This window comes from Misgurnus anguillicaudatus, chromosome 20 (genome assembly GCF_027580225.2).
Source record: "Misgurnus anguillicaudatus chromosome 20, ASM2758022v2, whole genome shotgun sequence".
Classification (NCBI taxonomy): Eukaryota; Metazoa; Chordata; class Actinopteri; order Cypriniformes; family Cobitidae; genus Misgurnus; species Misgurnus anguillicaudatus.
In genome coordinates this window covers 20,289,180-20,312,059 of record NC_073356.2, presented here as the reverse complement: position 1 = coordinate 20,312,059, position 22,880 = coordinate 20,289,180, and the positions used below count along the sequence as shown (strand labels likewise).

The 22,880-nt window shown below is 41.8% G+C and overlaps 1 protein-coding gene across 2 annotated transcripts in view; it reads left to right on the top strand.

Moving 5' to 3' along the window:
- adgrb2 (adhesion G protein-coupled receptor B2) overlaps positions 1-22,880 on the top strand; it is a 344,222-nt gene that overhangs the window by 69,338 nt on the left and 252,004 nt on the right. The window lies entirely within an intron of this gene.

The window sequence follows — 22,880 nt, the reverse complement described above, 5'->3', positions numbered from 1 at the left end:
CTGCCAATGATTTTACGCAATCTGTGAGTGCATTCACTCAAGATCACATAAAGACACATGACATATTGCATTTATAATTATGCACTTGGTGGATTTTGTTTTGCTTGCAAAAGTAACCAATTGCGAGCATTTATTTTCTGATTTGATCATGAACTAGCGCATGACGTGCTGTTCTATTGTGTAGGCAAACCATGTCAGCACAGATAGTGAGGAGCTCCCTGATCTCTGCTTTCCAGTTTGCAAAACATTTCTCATCACGACTATCGATCTGCATTTAAAACCCTAGTGTCTGCTGAACGATAACTTCTTGTTGCGATGTCACACGAGTCCTTTCTACGTCACGCCCCTTACGGCACTGTTCCTGCCTTTTGTTCACACAGGACGTGCTCCGTAAATGTTACGGCAATGTCCCCTTTACAGGAACAATCCGAGAATCAATTGCAAGACATGTTTGGATTCACACATAAGGCACGCTGTCAATTTTATGGGACTTTTCTGGGATGAACGTGCTGCGTGAATGGGGTTAAAGGGCAATAGTGTTCGGTAAAGCTAAGGGGCTAATAATGTGAGCATACTAGGTTCAGTGCTTGGTATGGCAACTTGTAAACTCTATGGTTGATTAAACAAAGCAGTGGCGGCCGGTGACTGCTTTTTTCGAGGGCATACGATGCAAAGTTTGTCACAACATGTATGTAGCCCGTCATGTGTGTGGTTCGTCATTTCGAAATATGTGTCCAGGGCGTCAAGTGAACCTGCGTGCATCACGTGTTTTGTCCAAATAAGTGCCTGCTGCAGACGCGTCTAAAAGGTTTATGATAAAAGAGACGCTCGTGTTTGCCAGATACTCGAATAATCTCATGGGTAATCAGAGTTTAGTGTTAAGGGAGTGTCTTGCTTGTATTTTGTGAACGTGAGCGTCTCTTTTATCATAAACAGTTGTGACGCGTGTGCAGCAGACACTTTTTTTTTGACAAAACACGTGATGCACATGTTCACATGACACTCCGGACACATATTTTGAATTTGCGCCCCTCGGATGAGCAGTCACGAGCCGCCACTGAAACAAAGTCATTTATTCTCCCAGAGCCAGACTTATACATATAATTACAAAGTTTCATCATACTGTAGTCTGACTTCCTAAAACTTTCCATTTAGGAAGAGTTTGTTGACTAATATTTGTAATAGCCAACCAAATTTAAATAAGCTGATTAAAATAATTTCTGCACTCTGACACTCTGAATTTTTTGTTTAGTTTTATTTTTTTGCATTGATAAATGATAATGCACTGTATCCAATTTTTTTTTAGCAATCGTGGGCAGTTAGTGGGCATGCAGTCTAACCCACTAATCCACTTTGGGTGAATACTAAATATTTGTATGTTTATTTTACAGGATACATTTGACTTAGGATCAGCTGTGCCAAGTGGTGTTGTTTATAACATTATATAACAGCCCTGTCGATGAAAGCAGTATTTTTCAGTGCGTTGTATATTGATTTACTGTAGCACAATTGCAAAATAGTCGTCTTTTAATTATGTATTTGATTTCAGTCCCTATTGATGCAGTTGCTCTATACATGGAAAATAGTCACTGCATTTGCAGTCAAATAAAAGGATTCTGGACTAAACAGTATCTAATCAATGCGGTTATTTATCGTGACTGAATATAGCCAGTCAAGGGATAATGAAAAAATGATCTACATCCTTCAACATGCACCCGCCCTCTTTCTGATGGGAATTCAAAATCTGCAAAACATCTGGTATTTTCCTCTCAACCTTTCCTGTGCTCACAAGTCCATGGTTTGTCCTTCAAATCTCATATGGAGTCTTGCTTAGACCTTTGGACATCCAACCCAAAGGCACCATATGTGTCCTTAAATCGACCTTGCTATTCCTGCACATCCACCCCGCTCTCTTGTATCTGAAAGGTCATTGCATAAGCTTCCTTAAGGACTCACTGCAGAGCCTTTTATACCACATAACAGCCCCCCTCTCCCCCCAAGGTCTGCTGTGAACGGATGTATACATCAATCAAAGGATTAGATGAAACTGCGCACATACGTTCAAGATTGATCTACAAATGTCAAGGTCTGTCATCTGTAATAATATGGGACTGGTCAGCTGAACAGTTATGTAATTGATTGTGCAAGTGTGGTTTCTCTACACAGGACTCAGTTAGCTATTCTGTTTGGCAAACCCAAAAAATCATTGAGTTGCATTAGCATTGCTTTGAGGCCATAGTGGTATGTTCTAGCCAATCACAGACAGTCAAATGGGTTAGTTCCTTTTCTAAATAGCTTATGTCATGCTGGTACTTTATTAGAACTGATGCAAATGCTTGTGCCCTTCTTCCAGAAAGATAGATATAGCCAGCCAATCAGATTGCAGCTGGTGATACAGGACACATACACAGTGAACAAACAGTGGGTGCTCCATCCGAAGCTATTGTACATGAAAAGTAATGAACAAACACATCTTTAATCCAGACATGGTTTTCTTCTCATGTCTCCTCTCTCCAGCATTGTCTTCCATCATTGTTACAGACATACTGTATCTGAGAAGCTTTTATTTTCAGAGATGCTCTTAACACTTTGTCTTACCTTTTATCTGCACCCTTGCTCAACTGTAGCTTATTAATGGCTTTTTAGTCTTTATTGTGTGTGTAAGGATGCTGTACAAGTGTGTACATTTTTTCAGAGGATAATCAATTATAGATGGTTTCATCGGACGCACGTGATACACGTCTGGATCCGAACTTTACTTCCGGTTACGTTTTTTTAATGGTCTGACTAGTTGCTAAACTGATCTCTTGAACAAATGCCTCGTCGAAAATAACAAATGTTTTGGTTTCCTAGGAAATCTATGTGTTGTTGTTTTTTGCTTGTTATATAAATAAAGTACTTTGTTGTTATTTATTATCAGCGGAGTTTACCGTAAGTTACGTGCGGACCGCGACAGCCGCTTGTTTATGTTGTTACCACTGAAACCGTCTGTACTGTGTGTCCATTATGTATGCATGTATGTATTTGTGTACATATATTAGTGCTAGGCAAAGATTAATCGCGATTAATTGCATACAAAATAAAAGTGATTTTTAGCATAATATAGAAGTGTGTGCTGTGTGTAATTATTATGTGTATATATAAATACACACACATTCATATATATATATATATATATATATATATATATATATATATATATATATATATTAGGGCTGTCAAAAGATTAATCGCGATTAATCGCATCCAAAATAAAAGTTTGTGTTAACATAACAAATGTGTGTGTACGGTGTATAATTATTATTCATATATAAAAACACACCCAATTATGTATATATTTAAGAAAAATTGATTATATTTATATACAAAATATTTATATTCATATATAATATAAATTATATAAATGTATATACAGTATTTAAATGCAAATATTTCTTAAATATATACCTGAATGTGTCGGTATTTATATATACATAATATTTAGACACAGTACACACACATATGTTATGTAAACACAAACTTTTATTTTGGATGCGATTAATCGCGATTAATCTTTTGACAGCCCTAATATATATATATATATATATATATATATATATATATATATATATATATATATATATATATATATATATATATATATATACATGGCCGTAGCCAGGGTTTAAAAATTACTGAGGTCCAGGGTGGGGTGTTAAGAGTTAACAAATGCTATCCCAGGTGGAAAAAAGTGCACATAAATAAAATACACTTTTTAAGTACACTTAGTAAATGTACTATTTCCGTGCACTCATTGTGTGGCTTATATATCACATTTTGTTTTTGGTACTTCTTAAAATTAAGTTAAGAACATCTAAGTTTTATTTTGAGACATCATTTATTTCAATAAAAATCTAGTTGGTACTGGTATTCTTACTTTTTCAGGTAAACTGAAGAACTGCTCAAGTACAACTTTACTTTTAATTAGTGGTGGGCGATAAACCGGTAGACATAATTAACCGGTAGAAAATTGTCAACCAGTAGAGATTTTGGACTATCGTTTCTATCGAGGTTACGTGCCCACGACACGCTCCTGTGCGCGTGGTCGCGAAAACGTAACGTTTGTACACGTATTTAAGCACTGCAGTTTTAAAACAATTATTTTAAGCCATTGAAACACAGACAACAGATCTGTATGCGTGCGTTCTTTCTGTGTGTCAGGAGCGGACAAGTCGCGCAGCCGCTGCTTTTTCTGTCTGTGAGGAACACGCAAGTCGCGCGACTACTGCTCATTACAGGGTTCCCGCGGGGTCTTAAAAAGTCTTAAAAAGTCTAAAATTCAGAATGTTAAATTTAAGGCCTTAAAAAGTCTTAAAAACACCAGGATTTTTATCCCAGGTCTTAAATTTAATTTACCCAAGTCTTAAATTTCTTACCTCTGTTCATTCCCGAAAAGCGTTGTCCACAGAAAATAAAATAGTAATTTAAAACGCTGAAGAATTAACTTAATCAGTGGCGGAGGCAGAAAGTGTATGAAGGTGGGTCTCTAAAAAAAAAAACGTTCCGCACTTTGTCATAATCCACGCAAATCGTGCCATAAGCTATATATCAGGTGTTGTGATCTGACTGTTTACTGTGGGTTTGGCGAGAAACAATCCTTAAACTTAGTTCTGTATAGGCAAAAATCTTTTTCGGGGTAATTTATAAGCCCGTGGCTTACCTGAGCATTTGTTAGCTTCTGAAACATAGACAGAAGCGAACAAAAATCAACACTGCTTTATTGAAAATCAACTTAAACAGTCGGGTCGTTGAGTCACGAGCCACCAACAGCGTGTCAACTTTAGTGTTACACAGTTTTATATTTTAAACTTTAATATTGCTCTCTGCTGCAATGCACTTGAACCTAACGCGCTCCCCCTTCAGATCTCCACAAACAGCAGCGATTGGCAAACGGAAAGCAAGAAAGTACCGTAATAAACCATATATTTCCAAAAAGTGCAATTGTCGTCTTTTAGGAACAATTCAAACTTTTTTGATAGCGCAAATGCTTCAAGAGTTACGGTTAAATGAACAGCGGTAGATCAGAGCCCTTTCGCATAGGCAGGCTGCTGCATACGGCATCGCCTGGTTTATTTAAGTTAACTGAGCATTACATTCGCAAGTCATAAGCATATTACAACAATTAACGATTAACTAAGAATATTAATCAATATTTTAAAGTTAATTTCAAAGTTAATATTCTGAAATAAGACAGTTTTTATGACGTATCCATCTTAGAAATGCGACCCTTCGGAGGCTACAGCCTTCGGATTGAGAAACGGTCTTAGTGGATAATGTTAGCAACACATATCAAACAACCTTTTAATGGTAAATTTCGTTTTCTTAAGGCAGATTAATCCGTTATTGTGTAATTAGAGAGGCTATTAAACCTGATGGCAGTATATAGTGCATATTTATGCATAAAACGTATGGGTGAAGTGTTTTTGGCTCTGTGATTCTGTATTCAATTAAATGCAATAAATTAATTTATGAATAAGTTGTATTAATAAAATGCATATATTAATGCTTTTAGGGATTAATAATAATTGAAAGTGATCTTTTGTTCTTTGTATATTTATAAATGAAACAGGCACAGCACACAGTCAGTTGTACATTATAAACATGCATAAACATTATTGGGTGGTTTCCCGGACAGGGATTAGTTTAAACAAGGACTAGGCCTTAGTTTAATTATGACATATAACTAGTTTAAATAAACATGCCTTACTAAAAACATTACTTGTGTGCATTTTGATGTATTTTAAGATATGTCAGTGCAAATTGTTTTCAAGTTTGGAAAGCTCTTAAAACTAGTCTAATCCCGGTCTGGGAAACCTCCCCTATAAGCTTACGTACTACACAGTGTGATGCATTTTAAAGCTTTAAAGTTGTATGAGGCAGTGTAAAACTGGGCACAAACCAGCGGCTGACCATACTAACTGATCTTATATTAGTGGATTTTATTTGTCAAAAAACATTTGTTAATAGAATTTTATAAAAAATACTACTTACACATATTAGTGTGATATAAATATTGTAAATCAATGCATTTCTTGACTATTAAGTAAGAAAAATTACAGCTCTTTGCCTCTAACTCAATGTGTTTTAAAGGGGTCACATGATGAAAATGTTAGCATTGCCACCCTGTAGGTGTGAGCAAAAACAGGTCATTGAAATTTGGCTTTCATTATGATGTCATAAGGATATCTTATTAGAATAATACCGCCTCCTTAATCTGAACTCTGAAAGAGAGAGAAAAGAAGGACTTGACAGCACAATTGAGTTTGAATTACAACAAACCACCATCATTGTGATCAGTGTTTGCACTTTATCCGCTCATTTGCATTTTAAAAAACACACCCAAAACGACACATTTTTGGACTTGACAGCACAATAGAGTTTCAATTACAATAAACCACCATCATTGTGATCAGTGTTTGCACTTCATCCGCTCATTTGCATTTTAAAAAACACACCCAAAACGGCACATTTTTGCTCAAACCTACAAAGTGGCAATGCTAACATTTTCATCATATGACCCCTTTAATGGGTCCCTATGAGCTTCCAGGAACTAACTGAAGTCTCTATGAATCACGTGACGCCCAAGCTTTTTGGGCTTCCATTGTCAGAAGTGTCTTCCTAAAGTGCTGTGGGTAGAATTTGTCGCCGCCAACACTCGCTGTTTAATAGGGTTAAGCATAATGAATTTCCATGTATTTTGATTATCTGTTTTAAAACTGTGTTCATTTTATATGTTTCTATAACTGAATCAATAAAAATAGAATGTTTTGAGAATTTCTGAGATAATTCGAATGCTTCTAGTAATGTGTCGTGTTGGTCTTAAATTTTACTCATAATGGTCTTAAAAGGTCTTAAAAAGGTCTTAAATTTAACTTGCTGAAACCTGCAAGAACCCTGTCATTAAGCTCGCGAGCATTTTTCCCTTTTTATTGGCCTTAAATACATACAGGGAGTGCAGAATTATTAGGCAAGTTGTATTTTTGAGGATTACTTCTGTTATTGTACAACAACGGTGCTCTTGGTCAATTCAAAATGTTAACAAACCCTCAAACCTGAACATTTAAGTAGTAAAAGTGAAATTTGGGCTTTCTTAAGAGAATATTTCTATGTACATCATTATTAGGCAACTATTAGTGTGCTGAATTATTAGGCAACTACATGAAAAACAAAGATTTTACCATCTCACTTGTTTTTTTCACCTGTTAAAGTGAGAATAATAAACAAACTCTACATTTACAAAAAAAATAATAAAACAATAAAAAATAAAAAAAATATATAGACTCAGTGACCAATATAGCCACCCTTCTTTTCGATAACAGTCACAAGCCTTCCATTCACAGATTCAGTCAGTTTCTTGATCTGGTCTGAACCAACATTTTGTGCAGCCACAACCACAGCCTCCCAGACACTGTTCAGAGAGGTGTACTGTTTACCTTCACTGTAAATGTCCTGCTTAAGAAGGGATCAAAAGGTCTCAATAGGGTTTAAGTCAGGTGAAGAAGGGGCCATGTCATTAGTTTTTCACCTTTAAGGCCTTTACTGGCCAGCCACTTAGCTGAGCACTTCGATGCATGTGCTGAAGCGTTGTCCCGCATAAAAAAGTCTTATTGAAAGTTGCAGATTCTTTCCTGTACCACTGCTTGAAGAAAGTGTCTTCTAAAAATTGGCAGTAGGTCTGAGAGTTGTTTTTTAATTCCATTTTCAACCCAAAAAGGTCCAACAAGCTCATGTTTAATAATACCTGTCTGTGCCTGCCTGCCTGTAATGTAGAAGATACTTTCTTCAAGCAGTGGTGCAGGAGGGGGTTTGCATCTTTCAAGAAGATTATTTTGTAGGACAACGCTCCATCACATGCATCACAAGTGCTCCGCTGCATGGCTGGCCAGTGGAGGCCTTGGAGATGAGGGACTGGTGCCATGGCCCCCTTCTTCGCCTGACTTGAACCCTATTGAGAACTTTTGAGGCCTTCTTGAGCAGGACATTTACAGTGAAGGTAAACAGTCACCTCTCTGAACAGTGTCTGGGAGGCTGTGGTTGCGTCTGCACGGGATGTTGGTTCGGACCGGATCAAGAGACTGGCTGGGTCCGTTTATGGAGGGCTTGTGGCTGTTGTTGAGGAGAGGGGTGGCTGTATTGGTCACTGAGTCTATGTATTTTTTTATTTTTTGTTGTTTTATTGGTTTTTTTGTAAATGTAGAGTTTGTTTGTTGTTCTCACTTTGACAGTTGGAAAAAAAAACAGGTGAGATGGTGGGGTCTTTGTTTTTCATTTAGTTGCCTAATAATTCTGCACACTAATAGTTGCCTAATAATGATGTACATAGAAATATTCTCTTAATAAAGCCAAAATTTCACTTTTACTACTTAAATGTTCAGGTTTGAGGGTTTGTTAACATTTTGAATTGACCAAGAGCACTGTAGTTGTACAATAACAAAAGTAATCCTCAAAAATACAACTTGCCTAATAATTCTGCACTCCCTGTATATGCGTCAAAATTCCCGTCTTTGCAAGCATCCTCATAAACACGACCAGTCAGGTCTTAAGAGAAAGTAAACAGCTAAAACAGAAAGCGCATGTGTGACAGTGTATTGGATCTGGACGTTGGTCTTAAAGGGGAAGTTACCTAATTTTGCTCCCGTCTGTCACTCGTGTTAATCAAACAGCATTGAGAGAAAATCTCTCACTGCTCCTGATTAAATCACTTTTCTACCTTAAATAAAAATATGTATAGGCTTATACATACATGCATAATTATTTATTATCATTCTTATATGACTGTTTATCTTCAGAGAGCTTGAGTTTTGTTTGCTTTTTATCTTCTTTCTATGCTTGTATTTGTTTTTTGTGAGAAGTATGAACATTTCTATGGTATTAAAGATTTAAACCTTATTAAAACATAAAAAAAACTCTACCGTGATACATATCGTTATCATGATATAAAATTAATCCTATCGTGATAGAAGATTTTGGTCATATCGCCCACCCCTTCTTTTAATAAGTATATTTGTAGCATAACTTTACATAACTTACAAACGTACTTGCATGTATTTAAGTGGTTTAAGTACATTGAAGCATACTTTATTTTTACCTGGGATCTAAAATATTCTGTCTTAACCTTTTTACACTTTGGGTACACACTCTGTTTTGGGGGATGGACTGGGACTGCTGGATTATTTTTTCATGCAACAATGTTTATTTTTGTAATCATTTTAATAAGCAATATTATAAAACGTTACAAGATTTTAAACAAGAACTTGTTTAGTGCTCTTATTGTTTTCACCATGACTTTGTTAAAAGTTAACTTCTAAATTAAATTAAATAACAGAATTCTTAATGCTTATGTTTTGTTGAGATTAGCTTTACCGTTTTACGCTACGTGTTTTAACATATTTGGCATATTTTATTTAAACCCAGTTCCCTTTCAGTCGGTCACTACGACGTCACGTCGTGACCGACGAATTGGGAACTCGCTTAGAGAGACCAATCTGCTTCGAATACTACAAAAAACGCCAATGAACTTGGCATTGAGATATTTGCATAATGCTGGCGCCGCCCCGCCAGGTGCGTATATAAGGCGCACGTGCAAATGAGGAAATCAGCTTTTTATCGCTTCGAAAGCCGGCAGTATCTGCTACTGAGAAGCTACTTTACTCTGTTGGGATCGATTGCGGAAGTTGGTTGGACTGGCAGTACCACAGCGGACGCTTCGCAGCATTCCACAGGCTCTGCATCTTTTTGTTTTGAGTTTAGTGTGTGCGTTGCCTTTCCCTGTGCGCATCATCAACTGAGCATCTGAGTGAATTTCCCTAAAAGAGTGATACGAGAGAGCTTTGTGCCTTGTTAAAGGCAGCCACTCTCTCGTATATCCGGCGATTAGCGTCCTTTTCAGGATGGCTTTTCGTCCGTGTGATCTTGGATGCGGGAAGTATATGGGTCCGAAGGACGGTCACGAGCGTTGTCTTTCGTGTTTGGGCATCGAGCACGCAGAGGCAGCGTTCGCTGGGGGTAAGTGTTCTCACTGCGAGAACATGTCCCTTGTGGATGTGCGGAGACGGTTGTCTTTCCTCCGGGAAAAACGCAACCCACGTCCAGCGAGTTCCGAACGCCGCCACGGAGCGGCCGTGAGGCTCTCAAAGGACGATCTCCGCATCACTGTGCTGAGCCGGTCGGGGGATTCGTCCTCCGGCTCTCAGCCTCCTCATCCACAGCCGGTTGATGTGCCGATGGAGACTGCAGAGTCGTGTTCTGCGATGTCTGCAGGATCTGTCGTGCCTCCCTCCGGGTCCACGGAGACCGCAGCATCCGAGGGTGGGCCCTCTCCCTCTGAGGATCCGGATGTCCTCCCCCCTTCCGGACGGGTCGTGACGCCGGATTTCGATCCAGAGATGGTGGCCGTGCTCTCTCGAGCGGCGGAGACCGTAGGGTTGGAGTGGGTTCACCCCCCACAGCCCGAACCGTCCCGCCTGGATGATTGGTTCTTTGGAGCTGCCCGGGTTTCACAACCCTCTCCGCCGGTACCATTCTTCCCCGAGGTGCACGAGGAGCTGACTAGGACCTGGAAGTCACCGTTTTCTACCAGATTACGGTCTTTTCAGCCCTCCCCCCTCACCTCCCTCACCGATGGAGCTGCTAAGGGTTATACGGGGATCCCCCCCGTAGAGCGTGCGGTCGCGATGCAACTGTGTCCGGCCACCGCTCCCTCCTGGAAGGACCGCCCAACCCTACCCTCCCGTGCTTGCAGACAGTCTTCCGGTTTAACGGGGGCTGCCCACCAGGCATGCGGAGAGGCGGCTTCAGCCCTGCACGCTATGGCGTTGCTGCAGGTACATCAGGCGAAAGCTTTGAGAGATCTGCATGAGGGAGGACACGACTCGCCTGTGCTTTCGGAGCTCCGGGCCGCGACGGATCTGGCCCTTCGTGCTACGAAGGTCACAGCGCAGGCGATTGGTCGTGCGATGTCCACGATGGTGGTCCAAGAACGCCATCTATGGCTCTGTCTGGCGGACATGTCTGAGGCGGAGAAGAACAAGTTCTTGGATGCCCCCGTGTCCCAGGCGGGTCTTTTCGGCGAGTCGGTGGAGTCTTTCGCCCAGCAGTTCTCCGCCGCCCAGAAGCAGACGGAGGCGATCGCTCAGATCATGCCCCGGCGCAAGCGACCTGCATCTCGCCCTCCAGCGCCGGCGGCCCCGTCTGCTCCTCGCCGAGGGCGCCCTCCGGCGGCTGCCTCCGCCCCCCCCGCTAGAACATCTTCCAGGCCACGGAGGGGGACCAGCCGTCGGCAGCCCGCCCCGCCCGCTCCACCCGCTTCCCGTGGTCAACGGAGGTCGAAGCGGCCCTGAGACGGGCGACCTGGATTTGGATGGGATCACTCTACGGGAGACGGTGATGGCACCACTCCTTCCACCGGTAGAGGGCCGGGTGGAGAATCTTTGGTTTCGTTTTGTTTCTGTTCCGCCGGCTTCTCAGCCGGCACCCACAAAACCACAAAAAGAGTGCATTCCTATTCCTTCTCCAGGTCTCCAGAGGATCGAGAGAGATGTGAGCGGGCAGTCAGATGCTCTTCCTCCCTCTCCTCTATCGCCAGCGGGTGTTCTGGCGAGTTCGAGTTCTCCACTGCGGAGACCGGACCACCAGCATACCCTTCGGAGTCTGCGTCCTCCGCTGAGGAGACCGGACGACCGTCTTTCTCAGCGGGCTCAGGTCAGTGTCACACACACACACACTGTAGATGCTTATGCTGTCACGGCAGACGCACCGGCAGTCCCGCCTGTCCCGCCTCGCTGCCCCGCCGCGGGTTCACCGGTTGTGCCGCTAATTCCTCTCGTACGGTACTTGGGAGCTTGGCTTCAGCTTCCCAACCCGTCTCGTTGGGTTTTACGCACGATCCGCCTCGGTTACGAAATTCAATTCAATCGGCACACTCCCAAATTTGCGGGCGTACGTTTCACCACGGTGAAAGCGTCCGATGCACATGTACTGCGTGCAGAGGTCGAGGTCCTGTTGGCGAAGGACGCGATCGAGCCGATCCCTCTTACCGAGATGAGATCGGGTTTTTACAGCCCGTATTTCATAGTTCCCAAGAAAGGCGGCGGGTTACGACCGATTTTGGATTTGCGTGTCCTGAACAAATCTCTTCAGAAGAGGTCTTTCAGGATGATTACACCGAAACAGATTTTCAGTGCAATACGCCCCCACGATTGGTTTGCAGCGATAGACCTGAAAGACGCGTATTTTCATGTGTCCATTCTTCCCCGTCACAGACCGTTTCTCCGGTTTGCGTTCGAGGGTCGGGCATATCAATACAAAGTTTTACCGTTCGGGCTGTCTTTCTCTCCCCGTGTGTTCACGAAAGTGATAGAGGCGGCGTTACAGCCCCTCAGAGAGAGCGGTGTTCGCATATTGGCTTACCTCGACGATTGGCTTATAATAGCGCATTCTCGGCGGACGCTGTGCGAACACAGAGATCTAACACTTCAACATCTCGCCCGTTTGGGTCTTCGGGTCAACTGGGAAAAGAGCAAACTCTGCCCCACGCAGAGGATCTCTTTTCTCGGTATGGAACTGGACTCGATCGATTTATCGGCGCGTTTGACAGAAGAACGTGTTCAATCAATTCTGACTTGCCTCGGGTCATTCCGAGGGAAGAATGCGGTCCCTCTGAAACAATTTCAGAGACTCCTGGGGCGTATGGCAGCAGCAGCGGCCGTGACACCGCTCGGACTGCTCCATATGAGACCGCTTCAGCGTTGGCTTCACGATCGAGTCCCGAGGAGAGCGTGGCGCGCCGGCATTCACCGTGTAACCATTACACCTGCGTGCCGCCTAACATTCCCCCCGTGGTCAGATCCTGCGTTTCTCAGAGCAGGGGTCTCCATGAGACAGATCTCCCGGCATGCTGTTGTACACACAGATGCCTCCGACACGGGCTGGGGAGCCACGTACGGCGAGCTCACGGCTTCGGGGGTGTGGACAGCACCCCAGTTGCATTGGCATATCAATTGCCGCGAGTTGTGGGCAGTATATCTGGGACTCGTACGCTTCGCGACGGAGCTGCGAGGGAAGGATGTACTAGTACGCTCAGACAACACTGCGACTGTAGCGTATATCAACCGTCAAGGCGGTTTGCGCTCTCGTCACCTGTCGCATCTCGCTCGTCATCTCCTCCTTTGGAGTCAGAAGCATCTGAGGTCCCTTCGTGCCATTTACATACCGGGCTCGCTCAATACAGCGGCAGACGCGCTTTCCCGAGCAGCGCGCCCCGGCGAATGGCGACTCCACCCCCAGACGGTCCAGCTGATTTGGAGGAAATTCGGTCGAGCGCAGATAGACCTATTTGCGTCACCGAACAATACCCATTGTCGCCTGTTTTATTCACTAACCGAGGGCAGCCTCGGAGTGGATGCGTTGGCACACAGCTGGCCGCGGGGTCTGCGCAAATATGCGTTCCCCCCAGTGAGTTTAATAGCACAGATTCTGTGCAAAGTCAGGCAGGACGAGGAGAGCCTTTTAATGATCGCCCCATATTGGACGACCAGGAATTGGTTTCCGGAATTAATGCTCCTCGCGACAGCCCCTCCCTGGCGGATTCCCCTGAGGAAGGACCTTCTTTCTCAGGGAGGGGGCACATTATGGCACCCGCGCCCCGACCTGTGGAATCTCCACGTTTGGTCGTTGAGCGCGCACAAGGTTTAAGTGATTTACCCCAAGCGGTATCTAACACTATTGACGCGGCACGAGCTCCGTCTACGAGACGGGCTTACGCGTTAAAATGGAACCTTTTCGTCACCTGGTGCTCTTCGCAACGCGAGGACCCCAGAGAATGCCCTATTAACATTGTGCTTTTATATCTTCAACATAGGTTAGATGGTAGGCTGTCACCATCCACTATTAAAGTTGATATCGCCGCTATATCTGCGCATCACTCACTTATTAACGGCAGATCAGTGGGCCAGCATGATTTGGTTGTTAGATTCCTGAGAGGCGCTCGCAGGCTAAACCCCTCGCGCCCTCCTTCTATTCCTCCCTGGGACCTGTCCATGGTGCTGAAAGCGCTACAGAGTCCTCCGTTCGAGCCTTTGCAGTCTGCGAGTCTGAAGCTTCTATCCATGAAGGCTTTGACCCTACTAGCATTGGCTTCGGTGAAGAGAATAGGGGATTTACATGCATTCTCTGTTGACGATTCGTGCCTTCAGTTTGGTCCTTCTGTCTCGAGCGTGACCTTGAGACCCAGACCAGGCTACGTGCCCAAAGTTCCCACTACTCCCTTCAGAGATCAAGTGGTGAGCTTGCAAGCATTGCCTTTGGAGCAGGCAAACCCAACCGAGGCTTTGTTGTGCCCCGTACGCGCACTGCGATTCTACGTGGACCGCACGCAAAGCTTCAGGACCTCAGACCAGCTCTTTGTTTGTTATGGTGGTCAGCAGAAAGGGAAAGCTGTCACTAAGCAGAGGATGTCTCATTGGATAGTTGATACTATCGCCCTAGCTTACAACTTGCAGGGCATTCCTTGCCCCTTTAATTTGAGAGCGCACTCCACTCGGAGTGTTGCCTCTTCTTGGGCATTAGCTCGTGGTTCCTCGCTGACAGACATCTGTAGAGCTGCGGGTTGGGCGACACCTAATACGTTCATTAGATTTTACAATGTTCGTATCGAGCCTGTATCCTCTCGTGTTCTGTCCTCACCAGGGAGGACACGGAGAGCAGACTCGCAAGTCGGCTTGCAGCCTCCGACTGAGGCTCCAAATTGAGTTTTCAGTATGGAAGGCTAACAGAGCAAAAATGCGTAATGGGTTGATTTGCTCCCTCCACTGCCTTGACAGCCTTTGTTGCGGAGCATTGGCTGTCAGCCTTTCACTAGTTGTATTCTTACGAACCTACGTGTTTGGCCAGGGCTCCACATTGCGTCCCAACGGGTTCCTTTGTGAGTATTATTCCGTGGGGTTAATCCTACTAGCCCACGTTTCCCTTAGCAGAGCACTGCTTTGCTTACACAGCCACGGCTGTCATTTGACCTCCACTACGGTTGACTTTCGCCCACCAATAGCCCTTAACGGGGCGGTGGCTTCCGCAGCGTTCCTATTCCGCTCTGGTAGGGCGCTTCCCAGTTGCTGGCACTACTGTGGGGTTAAAGGAACATCTAGTGCCCGGCCTTCTGCCTTAAAACCTAATTCTCCTTATCCTTAAGTGGAAACCGGAGGGCTTTATGCAGACACTGGAAGAGGTCAGCCCCTAGTGGCGTTTTGGTAGGGATTCCCAATTCGTCGGTCACGACGTGACGTCGTAGTGACCGACTGAAAGGGAACGTCTCGGTTACGGATGTAACCCTCGTTCCCTGAAGGAGGGAACGGAGACGTCACGTCCCGTCGCCACAGGTGCTGCCACCTGCTGTTTAGGCCGGTCACCTTCCGGCTTTCTCAGCGAACAGAAGCTGATTTCCTCATTTGCACGTGCGCCTTATATACGCACCTGGCGGGGCGGCGCCAGCATTATGCAAATATCTCAATGCCAAGTTCATTGGCGTTTTTTGTAGTATTCGAAGCAGATTGGTCTCTCTAAGCGAGTTCCCAATTCGTCGGTCACGACGTGACGTCTCCGTTCCCTCCTTCAGGGAACGAGGGTTACATCCGTAACCGAGACGTTCTTCTACATCTTTGTACAAGAGTTATTTTTGATTGTCTGTTTTTCGATAGTGTTGTTGATACTGTTGATACTCTTACAGACACAATTATGATGATTGCTTACCGAATGTAGTATCAGCAATAACCTGCTCGCTGAATATTTGATAACTTTCAGTTTCCATGTTGCCAGATATTAGTACGAAAAACAAGCAAAAATAATTGGCCTTAAAAAAACAAAGTTCATCCAAACCTTGTATTTAATAAATAAATCAGAGAAATCGCTAATACTAACCTACACCTAACAATCACTTTATAGATAATGTCAAAGTGTCACATTAATTGCTAAAACACTACGTCTAAACAGGATTTTTAACAATGGGATCTGGCAACACTGGAAATTCTGTACCCGCGCCGTGCCAGCTTAAGCCAATCTTCGTCATTTTACACTAAACTATACAGTAAAGTGTCCAAACTTAATTATATATGCGGATTCGTTTTGAAAAACTAATTAGTCATTAAGAGAACTTAAATGTTTTTTTATATGAAAAAATTACCGAGGTCCGGACCTCTGTGACCTCATAGCTGGCTACGGCCATGTATATATATATAAATTCTGAAATGTATATATGTATGTGAGTGTGTTTAAATATACATAATTATTACACACAGCACACACACACACAAATTATGTTAAAAATAAATTAAAACAATCTGGAGGGCTACTTTTTATATAGTCAACTCAAAAATTTTTGTTTTACTTGATTTTATTTAATTGTACTTAATGTTTTATCATTTATCAGTTTAAAATGTTAACATACATAAAAGAAGCCAAGCTAATATAAAAATATATAATAAATAATTATTAACATTAAGTTTGTTAATAGAATGTGCTTTGGCGGGCAACTCACAGACTTTGTGTGGGCTAGGGCTGGGCAAAAAAAAAAAATAGATTTTTAGATTAATCATTTCTTTTTAAACGTGGTCGATTCAAAATCGATTCTCAAAGAGCAGAATCAATTTTTTCTTTCATATTTATTTCCGCAAACATTGAACGTAAGATTAACGTTAATAATTACTAGTCTTCTTCACTAGATGTCACCCTCTTTTTTGCCTTGCGGGGTGTTACCAAGGAGCAAGAGGCGAGCCTGTCATTCATTCATTCAGTGCTTAAAATGGCGGTTTCAGGTGCTTCATTGACGTTGATGCCACCTTCACATAAAAAGTCAGAGGTATGGAAGCATTTTAGGTTTCGCAAGCAAGACGACGACGATAGTGTTGTGGCTTTTAATTTAATTCATTTTAATTAATTACCCACTTGTAAATTGCTGTTCACTGTTCTTTTTTATTAATATAGTATTTGTATTTTTATTAATATATAGTATCTGTATTCATAGAGTTGAATCGAGAATCGAGTATAAAAACCCACCCGAGAAACGGAATAAAAAATTGAATCGAGAATCGAAATCGAATCCATCTGGAACATCTGAATCGATACCCAGCCCTAGTGCGGGCAATGTTGGAGACCACTGCTTTAGGTCTTAATGCTTTTATTGCACATTGCTAAACATTTCTCTTTTATCGCTGTTTTCTTTATCTCTTTGTTTTTGTAATTTTTTATTTTAACGTTTCCTGCTCTATTAATATTTCTGTTCTTCTGTGTTTTATCTTACATCTCTGTCCTCATATATTTGATCTTATTTCTTATCGTATAGGCGATTATTTTAGCTGAATTCACTGAACCGACGTGCGTATAGTACCACTGAGCTACAGGAACAGGAGTTGAGAACTCTAGTCTTTAGAAATTACTTTTCTTTTAGTTCCAAAAATTTGTCTTTTGACATGGTAAAGGAGTGAAGGATTAAACGGTTAAACAATTAGCATCACACATACTTTTCAACAAAATAAATGATCAAATAAATGATAAATGAAAATAAATCTCAAAATTAAATGATTTATTCTGTATATACACCAGTCCTGCTAAAATTGATTTTGGCCCCTCTGAACCTGTTGGCCCCTTGAATCATTTCCAACATTCACACTTTCAGCTAGATCCCTACACGTTACAACACTAATTACTAATACCTCTCGATTGTGATATGTTCCCTCGAGTTTTGCCTGATCTAAAGCATTTCGCCCAATATCAATTAAAAGTGCTATCAGGCCACATCTCCACTGGTTTCCTCCAATAGTAATTTTCTAATTACTTTTACAGGAAAGTCATTGCTGGCATTGAAAGAATCTATGCCTGCAGTGTTGGATTATATTCAAGAAACGCATGCGTTTTCATTCAATGCTTAAGATTTGGTCAGACACGTGATCTATAACCATATATGAAAGTGGCGTAAATCGGATTTGGAAGGATTTGTTCACAAGGCTCAGAAATAATCGCATCCATATTACACGTGTTCAAATATGGTCCGTCTCCATATTGCGGTGACGAAAAAGCCGCATTCTTCATCATCATGATCCTTCAAAATAAGTCAAAGTAAATAAATAAACCAGATAAGCATTTACCACAAACATGAGAGTACCGAATAGATAAGGGCCCCTGAAATGGAGTGCGTACACATTTCAAACTCGCCTCTCCACGCCAATTCATCTTTTTTATTTAAGTCAAACCATAATAAGCTAGAGTCAGGAACCTCTCATTATATGAAAGATGTATCCACTTTAAACTTTCATGTTTTCATCCGCCTCGTCTAAAGGCTCTTCAGAACCAATTCCTAGCTCCATTTAACTTGCATCACTGGTGACTGATTCCCATACACCTCATGCACAGTGCTAATGTGCTGCTGGGACACGCTGGCATATTACTAATGGCCTTAACAGATGCTTCACTATACAAATGTGTTTTTCTCTCTAAATGTGACGCTTTTGATGCTCTACCTATGAAAGCTGAGGCTGAAATATGCATGAAAGAATGCATCCTCAGCAACTGAGCGGTAAAGGGTTCGTGGACATGTTTTATAGCTGGTTTAATGTAAAGGGCTGAGTACAGCAGATTATCTAGGTGCATGTTTCTTTGCAGTCCCTTACATTTTTCTCTTGCTATACATTCACATGGCAGCAGAATGCAGTTGCCAGTCCTGTTTTAGATTGCTAAATTCTGTACATAGTGTACACACAATTATGATTATGAATGAGAGTCACAAGCCCAAAATTGACTTCCTTAAAGATTACTTTTCACAAGAAGATGTCAAATAAATCTTTGGTGTCCTCGGAGTACATATGTAAAGTTTTAGCTCAAAATACCCCACAGATCATTTATTATAGCATTTTAAAATTGTCACTTTGTAGGTGTGAGCAAAACATTTTGGGTGTGTCCTTTTAAATTTAAATGAGCTGATCTCTGCACTAAATGGCAGTGCCGTGATTGGATAGTGCAGATTAAGGGGCGGTATTATCCCCTTCTGACATCAGAAGAGGAGCAAAATTTCAATTACCTAATTTTTCACATGCTTGCAAAGAATGGTTTACCAAAACTAAGTTACTGGGTTGTTCTTTTTCACATTTTCTAGGTTGATAGAAACACTGGGGATCTAATTATAGCACTTAAACATGGAAAAGTCAGATTTTCATGATATTTCCCCTTTACATTTTCAGTACTTTACACTGAAGGTTATAAATAACAAATAAAGGTTCTTTGTCAGGCTTTTTGGTTCCATTAAGATTGTTTAACGTCCTCATAACCTTTATGTTGCACAAAATGTTTTAGAGCCTATTAAACGGCATGAAAAAAATGGTTGCTTTAAGAACTTTTGACTAAAAAGATCCTTTGCACAACCAAAAATAGTTTTTCTATGTCAGGATGTCCAATCCTGCTCCTGGAGGGCAAATGTCTCTGGAGAGTTTCTCCAATCCTTATCAAACACACCTGATCCAGCTAATCAATGTCTTCCGATTAAACTCTCAGGCAGGTGTGTTGAGGGAAGTTTCAGCCAGTCTCTCCAGAAAAACGCATAATCAGCCAAAGTCCGCATATTTATGCGGGAGACGCATTTTTTCAAATACGCAATTTTGCAGCATAAATTGCAGATTTATGTGCGCAAAATATTTGGGTCTTACATGATTTTATAAGCCAATTCGTAGATTTTTCGTAGCAAAAATCACATCTTAGCAAAAAGTTAAAAAATATTGTGTTTACCTCACACAAGCGCAGCTATGTCCCCTGTTGCCATGGGATCGTTGTGAAGTGCTGTGAACATCATTGAAAAGCTGCAAAAGCTGCAAACAGTTTTTTCCCCGCAGTTTTTGCCATTTCCCGCAATTTTTGCAAATTCCCGCAACTTCATCGCATAAAATTGCATACATTTCCCGCATATTCCATCACATTTTTTAAGAAAACGTGTCGTAAGATCATGGATTTTTGCCCGCAACAATCACAAAAAACTGTGTTTTTCTGGAAGGACTGTTCAGCTAAACTCTAAAGGACACCAGGGCTCCAGGCTGCCACCAAATGGGGGCATTTTGCAACCAAAATTTGAGAGTGTGCCACTGAATTTTACATCCAGTCGCACATGTGCGACCAGTAAATTTGACCTTTTTTTGTGATGTGACAATGAATTAGAAACAGCACATTGTACCTTCTGCATCTATCATTCAAGTATTTATTAGTAATACAGTGGAAATGAGTAGAAATGTGAATATTTGGTTAGCATGTTGATTTACGGTGTGTGCCCCTAAATTTTCTGGTTGCGCCCCTAAAATTTCTAGTTGGGGGCCACTGTGCTCCTAGTGAAAAAAGTTAGTCTGGAGCCCTGGACACCGGCCCTCCAGGACAAAGTTTGGACATCCCTGCTCTATGGCAACCCTGTGAAGAACACTTTAAAAAACTTTATTTTTAGAAGCCCAAATGCTAGATTGTAGTATATTGTCTATCACTAATAATAAATAACATTGTGTCAGTTGTAAAAATACTTTCCGGTGTTATGGCCATTTTTCATATTTACTTCACTTCACTTTGATTCAATTCACTATGGTTTCATGTATTCAAAGATATTCTCGGTTGCTATTCATACTGTCTTCATACTCTTCAACCCAGAGTCACACCTTTTAGCCAATCCGGTTGCCAAGCGCTAACTGTGCCACTGCAAATGTGTATCATGTAGGTCTGTGGGAGACTTGTAAATGTGTCACAGTAGGGGAATGGATGCATGCATTTGTGTGTGTGTGTGTATGTGCGTGCGTGTGCATACATGAGAGTGCCGCAGATTAGCTGAAGGGCTAAACCCTCCACAGAAGAGTCATCATTCCTTTCAGTCCAACCGTCAGGGATTTCAGTCACCGGATAAAAGTGCTTGTGTCTGTTTTGTGCCTTTGTGAATAGGATTGCGACCTTCACAGAGAGAACACGCAGCCCTGAAATGATTTACAAGTCTTGTCTGAGAGAAAAAAAAGAAGGGAAGGAGAGAGTGACAGAAAAAGAGCGAGTGTGAAAGGGTGAGACAGATTGTCACAGAGGAAGCGAGAAAGCAAGAATAAAACAAAGTCCGAAACTACGCCTATTGATCCGAGCAAAAGTAAAGCCGAAGGACCTCCAATGAAGGACATCCCACTACAGTCAACTTTATCTCAGTAATGTGACCCACTAACCACACATAATTAAGACAAAGGCGCGGGTGCCAGGGGGTGGGCCGACCGCATGGGGCTGTATTAGGGCTGCAAAACGCAGCTGTGAGGAGGTCTGGCAGTCAGGAATCAACACAGAAGGGCCTGATTTACAGGAAAACTTTCCGCTTCATTAATACTGTCAGAGAGCATAAATGGGCCGATATGTGGCTCGACCATTCCTCTCCATCTTATTCTGTTTATCCTGCCTCAGTTTTTCTTTCTTGTACTCGTTCTCTCTGGTTGTTTGTTTATGAACACAGCAGTGTCTCCACAGAACACATTAAGAGATTAGCGATGTAAATCTGTTAACAAATCTAATATTCGGATAACATTGTTTAGCCCGTCTTTGATTTTCTCCGTCTTAATTCTCTTCCTCTTTGTTTTACTGATGCAAAACTGTTACAAATTTGGCTAGTATAGGGAGTTTAACTCTAACTCTTTTCAAAGCCAATGATCAAGCTCTTCAGAATGACTTGAAAAGAGCAAATAGGTGCATTTGACAAAGTCTGAAGAGCTCTTTATGCAGTAACTTTATATGCATTTCAACATGTCCGCTTGTCACGATATTGTGTCACAATAATATAATGTCAAGTCATTTGTTGTCTCTAACATTGTTGCAAGCAGACACAATATTTGATTTGACATTTCCTCATATGTAGTTACTTGTATAATTATATATTTGTATTTATTACATTGGTTTCTTTATTTTATAAACATTAAGCGGCTTACACAATTTCTCAGCGTGTAGCACTGTTGTCTCACAGCAGGAAGGTCTCCAGTTCGAGCTTCGGCTAGATCAGGTGACCTTTCTGTGTGGAATCTGCATATTCTCCGTATGTCAGCATGGGTTCTCCGGTTTCCTCCCACAGGCAAATTAGGTGAATTGGAAATACCAAATTGCCCCTCCCCCAACCTGTATATGGATCAACTTAGAGGTAGACCGATTAATCGGTTTTGCCGAATAATCGGCACCGATAGTTCATTGGTGGAACGATCGGCTATCAGCAAAAATCCATGCAACAGTTTTTCCGAGTTGCATCCTTTGCTTCTTATCATTATAAAAAATAATTTGCTGACTAGATGCTGCATTACCAGAGAAACAACAGTGGGAACCTAAGTTTGTCGTCAAGGCTGACAGGGCGTTAATATTAGTAGAACCTCAAACAAAAATACACGCAGATAAATCCAACCCCAATGTTTAATGTCATGATTATCACCAACCATTTGCATTAGTTTATATCTAGCTGGTTACTTTTATACACAATTAAGCCGGCTAAGCTGCATATTTTAAGCTTCCATTTTAAAAAAACTATCAGTCAATTTATTGGTTATTGGCAAGTACGGACCAACCTAGTTGTCTATCTGTAAAATCCACTATTGGTCGACCTCTAGTATGGATTAACTAGTTCTCACCATGAATATAACCATACAGTAGATGCTGGAATGGTGTGAAGAATAAATAAAGATAAACATTAAGCATTTGTAGTGTACAGTAGTTAGTCTGTTACATTATGCACATTGTATTTGAATACATGCCAGTAAAACACCTGATTGAATCTAAGACCTTTAGTAACATACTTAGAACCATTTCATATGCTCAATTACTAATATCTC